Source organism: Lissotriton helveticus, chromosome 3_2 (genome assembly GCF_964261635.1).
Source record: "Lissotriton helveticus chromosome 3_2, aLisHel1.1, whole genome shotgun sequence".
Classification (NCBI taxonomy): Eukaryota; Metazoa; Chordata; class Amphibia; order Caudata; family Salamandridae; genus Lissotriton; species Lissotriton helveticus.
The window spans coordinates 35,448,811-35,461,089 of NC_136062.1; the positions used below are offsets into that span (position 1 = coordinate 35,448,811).

Consider the following 12,279-nt stretch of genomic DNA (forward strand, 5'->3'; position numbering starts at 1 on the left):
AATCATTGCCCAACAAGCATTCCACTAGAAGGTCTGAGTTAACCAAAACTTTCTTAGGGCCATTTACCCCTCCCCAGCTGAAATTAACAACTGCCAAGGAATGATCAGTCCTGACAATGTTAGCATTGGTCACTTGGTACATTTCTCCAAGTATGATTTGGGCAGGACCCACAAGATTCTCTGTCACCATAGTGATACTTGCACATGTGTCCCTGTATGCCATGGCCTCCTTATCATTGACCAAAGGCTGCTGTCTGTATTTGCCCTGGTTACTGGGACTGACAAATAAGGTGACAAGATCCGTGCAACCATCACAAACAAGCACAGCCTTAGCTGGAGTTCTGACAAGGCCAGCACTCATTTCAGCGGCCAAATTAATCCCTACTAATCCCTTGTTCCCTGTACCACCATTTGTACTAGTGCTAGGGGACGCAGTTACCTTAGGGGCAGTGGTGGTAGGAGGATCTTCCTTGGCTTTTGGACAATCAGCAACTTTCGCCCAATAGGTCTTTACCTTACACAAGTAACACCAAGGTTTCTTTTTGCCTTTTCCTTTGTTGGAATGTGACTCCCCCAAAGGCAGGTTTTTGGGGCCCTGATGAAGACTTCTGATCTCTACCCTTGTACCCACCCTTATCTGGAGTTTTAGCATCTTTTTTCTTTTGGTCACCACCATTGTTCTGGTTTTTCTGCTTCACCCTGATTCTGACCCACTTATCTGCCTTCTTTCCCAATTCTTGGGAAGAAGTCAGATCAGAGTCAACCCGGTATTGATGCAATAACTGATTTTAGCAATTATTAAGGATCTGCTCCCTCATAATCAAATTGAAAAATTGCTTTAAACAATTCACTTTGCTGCCAAGCAACCAGCCTTCCAGAGCCTTAATGACACTATCCACAAAGTCTACCCAATCCTGATTCTGTGTCCTCTGGCTGTCTCTGAACGTAATCCTCTACTGTTCAGTAGTTAAACCAAACCCATCAACAAGAGCACTCTTCAAGATTGAATAGCTGTCAGCATCCTCTTATCTAACAGAGAGGAGCTTATCTCTACCCTTGTCAGCAAAGGAGTGCCACAATATAGCTGCCCACTGCTCTTGGGGGACCCTCTGAACTTTACAGGCCCTCTCCAAAGCTGTTATCCATTTATGGATGTCATCCCAACATGGGTGGGGGGGACAGTCTTGCTCAGGTACCTATTATCAAAAGAATGTTCCTTAATTCTAGGGACACTGTTCCTGTCACCATGGGACTCTAGTCCCAATTTTGTTCTTGCTCTCTGGACTTCTAGGAACTCTTTATCAAGGGCAAATTGCTGAGCCTGAGCCTAGCTTTCTCAAGTTGAAGCATTTGGTATTTTTGCTAGATACAGAGCTCTAGATCTCCTTGGTAAACTCTGCACTCTGCCAGGAGGGGTGAAGAGGGGGCCTTAATGGCGTTCTCCACTGCATTCTGGAAGATCTGAGTTATCCAGGTGGGACCTATCTTGGTCCCCCTGGTCAGGGTTATATTCCAGGTCATAAAAGGTGTCACATCCTGACCTGTCCTCATTCCCTGTTCCGCCCACTCTGTCCTGTTCATCTGACCAAGGAGTCTTCCTTGGGTCATCTAACAGTAACATCTCTATTAGTCGTTGAGTGTTGGCCCTTCTCCCTGTCTTCATTTTTCTAGAGGCACACAGGTCTTTAAATTCTTGGAATGAAAGCTCACAGTATCTAGAGGGCAGAGAGCTACAGGCATCTCCTTTAGTAGGCCTACTAAGTGTGGTGAGGTGTTGCACCTACCTAACCTAGTGGGAACTAATCTCTCTCTGGCTGGCGAAAGGGTGTGTTAAATCCTTGACTTACCCAACCCTAAGTTCAGTAAAACTGACTTATTCTATGCTAGTATCATATGAACCTAGTACTTAGTGGTTTTCAGTTAATCAATACAAAGATTTATCTGGTAAAATAATGCAGGCTTGAATCCCAACCACTGCACACCAATGTGAGAAGTTGGCCTGGTATATGCAGTCCACTAAATAAAGTGGGCACTCTGTACCAGTCCAAACAACCCTTATGGTGATTTAATAGGTCAAAGAAAACCTTAGGAAACTTTCCAAGTTGTAGCTGTGGAGAGCAGCCTTTTAGGCTTAATTTTGAAGGAATGTTAAGCAGCTTAGTTTTATTATTTATTATTATTTATTTATTTAAGAATTTATAGAGCGCGTGGCTGCCCGTGAACGTCCCAGCGCTAGAGATAGATATAAACGACTGGTGGTGAGAGTCTTATGGGAACAGCCAGGTCTTAAGCTCTTTACGAAATGCAGTAAGATTGGATTGTGCCCGCATCTGTAGAGGGAGCGAGTTCCATAATTTGGAGGCGTTGTATGAAAACAAACGTCCCTCTGATCTCGCCCTCTTGATCTTGGGTATCAGAGTCAGGTGTGCATTCGTGGAACGAAGTGTCCTATTGGTGATGTAGGGGACGATGAGATCTTTGAGGATGGGTGGGGCTTTGCCGTTCAGGATTTTGTGGGTCAAACAAAGGGCCTTAAACTGCACTCTTTCACATATTGGCAGCCACTGGAGAGCCCGAAGAGCCGGTTTAGCAGAGCATCGGTTGTTGGTGCCCGTTAGAATCCGGGCAGCTGCGTTCTGCACCACTTGTAGTCTAGTCGTCACTTTTTTGGGCACACCCAAGTAAAGGGCATTTCCATAGTCAAGTCTTGCCAATATTAATCCCTGAACTAGGAGCTTCCTGATCTGAACCGGAAGCAGGGGAAGGATTTTTCGGGAGGTACGGAGAAGTCCAAAGCAGACTCCTGCCGTTTTCCTTACTTGAGTTTCAAGTGTGAGCCCTTGATCCAGCCATATCCCTGGGCTTTGAATGTCTGACTTTGGAGTCGGAGGGGGACCCATGCATGGGGGCCACAAAGTCTCCGGATGGAAAAGGGACTGATTACCCATGACCATTATTTTATTTTTTTCCCCATTAAGTTTTAACTGGGATTGATTCATCCAGCTGGTTATCTGACCCAGACACGAGTACAGATCAGTGACCACATTATTCTGTTGGCTGAGAGACACAACGAGCTGAGTGTCATCAGCGTATGTCAGTAATTTAATCCCATAAGGGGTTACAATTTTCTCCAGTGGGGACATGTATACGTTGAATAGCGTAGGGCTCAATGATGAGCCCTGCGGCACTCCACAACGTATTGGGGTAACCTCAGAAATGTAATTGCCTTCCGCCACCTGATATGATCGGCTGTGCAGAAAGGGTTTTAGCCATGCAAGTGCCGATCCAGAGATTCCCACATCCTTAAGCCGCTGGACCAGCGTACTATGGTTCACGGTGTCGAAGGCCGCGCTCAGGCCAAGGGGGACCACTCCCACTGATCCTCCTGCATCGATGATCTTCCTGGCCTCTTCAACAACCGCGACCATAGCCGTCTCAGTACCCTGGCCCGGCCTGAAACCTGTTTGAGAAGGTTTCAGTAGTCCCCTCGATTCGAGGTAGTTGGACAACTGACCATTGATGAATTTTTCTGTCACCTTGCTGGTGCTTGGGAGAAGAGAAATTGGTCTATAATTATTGAAGTCCATAGGATCGAGGTTCGGTTTCTTCAATAAGGCCTTCACCACCGCCTTCTTCCAATTTGGTGGAACAATACCCTGTGCCAAGGATGAATTAATCACCTTCATCAGAGGCGCAAGGATAGTGGGGGCCACCAATTTTAGGGCCTTCATCGGGGCCGGGTCCTGCGGGCAGCCGCTCTTTATTGAGTGGAAGATGGGTGCCAACGTGTCCTCCGTGAAATGGGCAAACATCTCCAGTCCTTTCCCCAGGGCCTGCGTATCCGGTAGAGCAGTGTCAGAAGAATCGCTAGGGGTGCAAGGTGGAAGTTGTTTCACGATGTTTTGGATCTTCTGATTGAAGAATTTTGCTAGCTCATTGCCGCGGTGATCCGAGGGGTCCACAAGGTGGAGAGGCTCGGGAGTTTTGAGGAGTGACCTTACTATTTGGTATGTTTCTCTGGCGGAGTTGGCGGCTGTGTTTATTTTTTCCTCAAAGAAGACTACTTTTGCCACTTTCAGGGCTTTTTTGTAGTTTGAGATTGCCAATTTGTACGTCGTCTTACTAACAGGGTCGTAGTCCTTTCTCCAGGATCTTTCTGCCTTTTTACAGAGTGTTTTATATTCACGGATTTCTTTAGTAAACCAGGGTAAGGTGTTTTTTTCCCTGGTTTTTAGGGAGTTTTTTTTTGGTAGAGTTGTATTCAGGGAGGATTCTATACATGAAGGGAACAAAGTGTCAGCCTCTATGGGATCCGTTTTCATGGTAGGCATCGTATCCTCTAGAGTCTGCTTCCATTTTTCCGACTCAAGTTTGGCCCAAGGGCGTGTTGGCTTCCCGCGTATCCGTCTAGGAGGGGGGATCGTAGGGATCAACCAACTGAACGGAATAAGCCTATGGTCAGACCATGGTATCGGGACGGGGGTGCCACTATCAGGTCCACAATGTTAGAAAAAAGTGGGTCAAGCAAGTGTCCCAGTTCGTGTGTGGGGAGATCACTCCCTAGGAATAGCTGGTGCGCCTCTAAGTCCAGTAGAAGTTCAGAAGCTAGGGTGTCTCCACTCTTCGTAAAATGTATGTTTAAGTATCCTAATATCATGATGTTAGAGAGTGTGCCTGCCAAGGTTATTGAGGTTTCCACTAGAGAGCTACAAAATTGTCCCATTGTTCCCAGGGGGCGATAAATGAGAATCCCCGAAAGGGATTTACAAGAGGAGATTTGGATTGAGAATTGCACGTTTTCACAGTCAAGGAGGGGACTGCCATGCAACCGGCAGCTAAGATTATCCCTGTGGATTATCGCAATTCCTCCTCCTCTTCCTTTGGCTCGATCCAAATTCTTTATCAGATAGCCCGGGGGCAATGCCTGGACTACATCCGACACAGAGTCCGATGCCAGCCAGGTTTCTGTAAGAAATAGTATCTCCATTTTTCGATCTTCTTAGAGCATGTACACTTCGTGGGCGTGTCCGGGCAAGGAGCGGCAGTTTAATAGGGCCATGTTAAGGACCTTCTTGTCAGGAGGACCGGGTTGGGACTGTGAGGTTATATGAGCAGTGTGAACAATGATATTCCGGACCTGTTAATATAATAGAATGGGTACATTGGGGCGTTAGGAGTTGGTTCATTTGGTGTAGGGACTCCCTGGAATACGTATTAGTATTATGTGGGTCAGGGATCAGAGTACCAGGCCCCAGGCACTGCCTGGCACGGACGGGCGCAGACGGGCTTACCTCTGGCGCACCTCCGGCGCGCCATCGGCGCACCCGCTGCGCTCGTCCGCTGCGCGTCTGCTTTAGGGGGGACATTTTGTAGTGCCCGGCCCAAATCGCCCGCAACACTAGAGCGCTGAGCGTTCCTCACCCAAAATGGCGCCTATGCACCAGGAGCTCGAGTGTCTACTTCGATGGTCCTGGAGCCCCAAATCGGCTACCTAGGATCGTGTAGACCTCGTGGGGAGTGCGCCAAGGTTCAGGATATGTGCTAAGTAAAAAACGAGGTTTCAGTCTTCCTTCGTTTCAAACATGAAATTTGTGATGCAAATGTAATTTTAAAATAAAAATAGCGCTAAGTAAAAGACGAGGTTCAGTCTTCCTTCGTTTCAAACATGAAACTCGTAATGCAAATGTAATTTTAAAATAGCTTTATACAAGTTTAAAACAAATGTGCAAAATTCGCTTTCCCTGACTCCCGGCAACCACCTCAAGTCGCTAGTTCTATCCTACCAGAATGCAACCTTATAGTATTGGTTAAATGAAAGGAGAACCACACAGTAGTTATAAAAATATGTGTTAATGAATATAACTCACTCTAAGTATGAAACGGTATCTTCTGCATGAAGATACTGATAAAGCACACGATACTGTAGCACAGAAAAAATAGTAAATAACACAGTGGGCTCTATTGGGAGACCAAACCATATACTAAAATAGTGGTATAAGAACCACAACTCGAGTCAACACAGTGTCTATAGGATGTAGAATCGCAGGGAGCCCAAGGAACAACCCATGGTGAGTAAGTAGGGACCCCACGGAGGATGGGACAGTGTGGTAACACAACCACCTGTGTCGTACAGTTCTATGGGAGAGTCACGGTTGCAGTTTTAAGGTTTAAGAACCCTTTAAGAAACCATGTGGAACGTAGGAGGTTGGAGAGCCAACCCACCTGTGGATACCTTAGTACCAGAGTTACCTATCCCAGGGAATCCAGGTGCATAGGTCTGAAGTGGTGTCGGAACCCACCCTCGATCTCTATGGAGGACTTCGAAGAAGAGCCACTGATGGGAAGAAGAAAAAGTGTCTGTGGGAATCCAAAGGTGGATTCTTGATGAAGAGTATCTGAAAGCAGAGGGGATAGAGTATGAGCCACTCAGGAGTGACCAGGGGCTCGGTAGACGAATGCCCACCAATGCTGGGTGCTTCAGGTGCATTGATGGGGTTCTTGACTCTGCAGCCACAGGTATGAGGAGATGTCAAAGATGACCAGGAGCCAGATGGGAGCTCTCCCATGAAGGATTTTGATTGCTGAGAGGTCGGTATCCGGCTCAATCACCAACAAGCCTTGGCAGTGGCAGCCCACGCAGAAGGTCAATGAAGATTACAGTTCGGACCAGCAAGGTCCATGAGACTCACCAAACACAGGGGAGTCAGGGCAGGCTTGGAGCAACCAGGGGAGCCCAAGAAAAGCAGTGTTGACCCTCAAGAGGACCCACAGTCCAGAGGTAAAGGAGTCCTGAGGGGACCTCAAGCAGTTTCACAAAGCATCAGCCCACAGAGCACTCGGTGTGAGGAGGCTGGAGTTCTTTGTAGTAAACGGTGCCAGAGATTGGGGCTACTCAGAGCCTAGTGCACTTGTTTTGGAAATGCCAACAAGCATATGCACTATAAATAGTATGATGTGCACAGGGGTACAGGTATTGCAGCCCCCACAAGAGATTCTGACCTCAAACTTGGTAAGAAGGCAGCTCAGACCTCAAGGGACTTGAAAACCGACCTCCTGTGTTGCTGGAGCCTTCGGAGTTCATAGCAGTTCAGGAAGAGTAGGGGAGTGACTCCTTCACCCCAAGTGAGATATCATCAGTAGTCCTTGATGCTCCACAGGTCCTACATAGAGCCTGTACGGTGCACAGGCACAGACAATGTTTCAGACTGAGATGGAGATGAGGTCGGGCCCAAACAAAGTCAGGCGAAGTCCAGAGTGTACAGGTGGTCGAAGGTCAGTGGCTTCTGGTTCAGAATCTTGTCTGTGTCAAAATTAGGGTCCTACAGCCCTTTTGAGAGGGTTGCACAGATTTAAAGGACCCTCCCAGGAAAGGGTCTGGACAGTGGGGAAGTTACTCCCATGTACGTTGTCCTGTTTTGCGCCAGAGCAGGAGGCAACGGCTCCCAGGACTGGTTTGAACGGAACTATGCACAGGGACACCAAATGTGCCCCTCCAGCAGACTTTCGGTCGCTGGCAAGCACACCCACCCAGGCCTAATACACTAAATCCTGTCTGGGAGGTGGTCACATCTCCCTTTGACAGGATCCCTATTGTTCTGCCTCCCCCTGCTCGAACTTGGCTCAGTAGCAGGAGGGCAGAAATATGTCTCTGGTTGGTAGCAACCATTTTGGGCTGCCCGGGACCAGAAGGCTGGTACTGGGAACACCAGGGACCTCACAAAGCTTGTATTTGAGGGGTGGGTTCATGATTCCACAATGTTTCACACCAAACACGATAGGGTTACTTTCAACCGTTTTAGAGTTGGTCATCACACGGTCGCATAATGCCACTCTTTATGTCATAAATGGCTGTAGCACTAACAACCGGGGAGAATCGACTCTGTAGGCTACAGGGGTGTCCTGCTCATGCCGTGGCACCCTCTTACTTAGATGACAACAAAAAAGTACCAGAGGGTCTGAAGGAAAAGCAATGGGTTTGTGGTGTGTGAAACCAGACGACAGTCACCCTCACAACTGACCTAGGGAGAAGAAGTATTCAATGACACCCTGATGGATGATCAAAGATACCCATCAGTCACCATTCGGAACCGCCCTTCATCATTTGGGTTTCTTTCAAAACCATCTACCTAGGTATGTCATTCTCAAACAGAAGGAGACCATGATGTTAATAGATCCCTTCAGTTGAGAAAACAGGTAGTATGGTATACCACTTCTCAAGGTTGGTAAGTGGAAAAGTGTAAGGTGACTAATAGAGTGCAGTGCAAAAAAACTAAGTGGATGAAAACATAAATAAAAAGGTGTGTTTAAAATTGGATGAGGGAGTACCGAACAGAATTTATTCGGGTGGTACTCACTCCGCCAATATTAAAATGTTTGTTCAGACAGTTTAAGAAATGAGCTGTCTAGAGATGGAACCAGGTCGACATGTTTCAGCAATTAATGGACATGTGTGTCCTTGCTTTCTTCAGGACCTAAACAACAAATTAATGCTACTGCGTGACAAAGAAATAGTAAGTGACAATAGGAAACACAGTTCACAGACTAGTACTGATTTCGCCTGCAATCTCTAGGTGAAGGGTCTTGTCTTGTTCCTTACAGGTTATGTCGTTCATTAGAAAGAGGTCAGAACAAGAAGGGTTGCGTGTCGGAAAAATGGAATTACACACTGGACTCACAAACGCACACAAGGCAGCTAGGTCCAATGATGATAGACCTTCAACTGAGTCAAATTATAAGAGTTGACTATAGACACTCATATACGTAGTGTAGTTGATTTAACAATATTAGGATATATACATTATATGCCCAATTGAAAATAACTCCTACCGTAACTTGTAAGAGGTGAAGACCTCACCCCACCTGGCAGTGGCTCAGGAGTAGAGTGAAGCACCGATCTAAAGGGACAAGTGAACAACAAATCACACACTTGTCTCTCCTCAGAAAACAGGCTACCAATTAACAAAAAAAACCCTCAGAGCAAATCGAGAAACATTGGATCAGTGATCCGTTACAAAAAGTGAATTATATACAAGCTTGTTACTTGTCTCAACGTTAGTGTTAGGAATGTCTCAGTATTGATAAAAGCTTAAGCACGTGGAGACATGTACAGATCTATAGCGTGGTCGAGTGTCTGTCAAGCGAGGCACCGTAGTGCTAGATGTTTGCATAATGCCAGATCTGCGTCGGAGTAAAAAGTGAAAGATACCTATGGCGTGCTTACCTATCCGTCGGTACTTCTGAGCCGGCGTCTGAACCGACTGGGGAGGCACCGACGGATAGCTTTGCGCTCTGTTAAAAGGACCACGCGGATTGGCCGAAGGAACCACGTGATTCTTTACTACGCTCTCCGATACGCCCCCTGCGCCAAAGAGAAGTAAGGGCGCCTACTGTTGGTTGGATACAGTTTCCTAGGTGACCGGTGGTTGTTGATAAACAAACCGCAAACTTACGTAAACAGACTTTGTCCCAAGAGTTAGCGTTCTTATCATCACCCGGTTCACCGAAACAGTATGCCGTTCGCTGCCTGACGTCGGGAACACAAAAAAGACTGTCATTAGTAACGTTCCAACTCTTAAGTAACTGCTGATTATTAGCGAGTCACTCATAGGGGAAAGGCGAGCCATCGTGGGTGGGTTCTTTGACAAACGATTGTTTATAGAGTAACCCCCAGATTATCGATGGTTTGCGAGTGCCTCATAAAAGTCAGTTCAACTCTCAAAATGCAGACTCAGTCATCGCCTCTCCAATAGCCATATAGAGAGGAAAACATGTTAATGTGTGGTACATCTAGATGTAGAAAGGGGCCATATTGTAGCAGGTGAGGGAGAAAAATAGGCTAATCACTGATTGGTCACGTATGTATACAGATGTAGATATAAATACCTATACTCATTACATGGCACTAGGCTTTGCAGCAGCAGCTGTTCCTAGACATGAAAGCATCAAGGAAATAACAAGAAAAGGACACCTGTTATTGATGTAATTAAAAGATGGACCACGGTATCTCATCATTGAGCCCATTTCGATGAGTGTCAAGTTTCAGGACCCATTTTTGCTCTTTTAAAAGAAGAAATTTTGCCACGTCCGTGATATGAGAAGGAATGAACGGTTGTTCTAACACCGTCCATAGAAATGCAGTTGACGGATGGTTAACTTCTAAGAAATGCGAAGAGAGCTTGGTGGCCTGCCTTTTGCACCGAATAGTGCTCTTATGCTCAGATATTCTTATACGGATTTTTCCCTCTTACTTAGAACCAAGCACCCTGCCTTCAGGATTGTAAAGGCCTGCTATAATGGTGACTTATAGGTTTTAAGTGTAGTGACCCTTAGATATAGAAAACCTATATCTTAAGTAAGTGGTGCATGCACCAACTCACACAGGCTGCAATGGCAGGCCCGTAGGTTCCATTTTGCATGGCCTCCCATGGATGGCATAATACATGCTTCAGCCCTTGGGAGGCCTCTTGGTACATGGGCACCATATACTAGGGACTGACAAGGGTACCCCAGTATCCAATCTAAGTGCATGACATGCCAGTTTAGGGAGAAAGCAGATAGACTGGGGTCCAGATTAGCAGGATCCAAGTCAGACTAGTCAAAAACAGTGTCACATGAAGCAAAAAGTGGGGATAACCATAAGAAGCTGACCCCACTATCCTACACTCACTCAATCTGGGGCCAGGGCAGGGAGGCAGGAAATTCCAAGTACCTCCTGAGGGCAGGGGCTTCAGAAAATTCTTCTACTTCAAAGTGGGCACTAGGTATACATATTGGACCCTCAGACCCACCTTTTCTGTACACCGTTGGATCCTTAGAAGGACTACTATAATGCTCTACAAGAAGGACTGCTACTCTGTTGCCCTGCTGCCTGAGCGACAAGACTGGACCTCCATCTTAAACCTAGGCGCACAAGAGTGACTGCAAGGGTTAGTTGTCTGGCCTCCTGAATATTTCCTCAGAGACATAAGACTCTAGCCACGTTGAACCCAGCACCTGGATTCTGTCTGCTGTAAATCCTTTCCCCCAAGTGCTGCCACACCAGCCCTGCATCCTTGTAAATGGGCCTGAAGGTGCTCTGCCAGCCCATCTGTGGTCCTGTGTGGAGAACCGATGCAGTGCAATGCATCTCCTCGCAGCTCAGAAACGCCACTGCATGATATATCCCTGATGCAGGACTATGTATCACAGCCCGCAGCCTCCTCAGAACTGCCACTGTCTGACACATCATAAATGCAGGCCTTATCATCCATAAGCCCCGTCATCGCCAGCCTCCTTGACAACAACGCTGGATTCTGCATTGCTTGCCCCGCAACTTCTTCGGAACTAGCCGGGTCATGATGCCTCTTCGATGCAGGACTTTGCATTGCCAGCCCTTCATTGATGGTATCCTCAATGATTACACAGTATATCGCAACGCAGCCTCGCAGCTTCTAGAACTGCCGCTGCAAGCCACATCCTCGACGCAGGATTTCTCAACACTCTGCAACCAGGATTTAAGGTACTCTTGTTCAGCTGGCCTAAATCTCTGTAACCTACCCATACTCCATCGCCGTCAGTCTCAACTTGTGATTTTCCTTCAATCCGGCACAAACCATCAACCAGAGTTGATGGTTTGTGCTTCTAGGCACTATTTTGACTTAAATCTTAAAAATTGCTTATCCCCGGTTCAGCTGATGTGATTTTTGTCATTTTGCTATCAAATCATGTATTAAATTTGACCACATTTTCTAAATCGGTGTGGTAGTATTTTTCTTGTGTTGTGTTTTTACCTTATTACTGTTTGAAGTGCTTCATAAATAATTTACACATTGCCTCTGATTTAAGCCTAACTGATTTTGTGCCAACCTACCACAGGGTTCAGCACAGAATAATTTGGAGTTTGATTTTGTTTCACCCTGACAGATTGTTGTTCCTGCTTGAGTAGGGTTTCACCCCCTTCAACCAGTAACCCCATATCCAAAAATGGGGAAGTTATATTTTTGCCAATAGACAGCAAAAATAACTTTTAGGATGTTTGACTTTACCTGCTTCAAGGTTCAGTAGGCTCCTATGCATTAGCCTGTCGGCAGCTACCCTCTATCAGTGCTTCTAAGTTGATCAGATGTGAATACTGCTGCCAGAGGCAAACAATGGTTTGGGCCTTTTGTCAGGAAGACCTGGAAGTGAGGAATGTGAATTATCCTCTCTTTGTAAGGGTAGTTCAGTAGGGTTCAGGAACTTAATTAGACCAGAAAGAGACCAGGGTGAACCTAACCCATCATAGTTAAGTGTAAATGTAGA

At 46.5% G+C, this 12,279-nt stretch overlaps 1 protein-coding gene across 6 annotated transcripts in view; it reads left to right on the plus strand.

Moving 5' to 3' along the window:
- The window catches only part of ATP8B4 (ATPase phospholipid transporting 8B4 (putative)), a 4,589,528-nt gene that overhangs the window by 3,105,381 nt on the left and 1,471,868 nt on the right, over positions 1-12,279 (plus strand). The gene's annotated exons all lie outside the window — the stretch shown is intronic.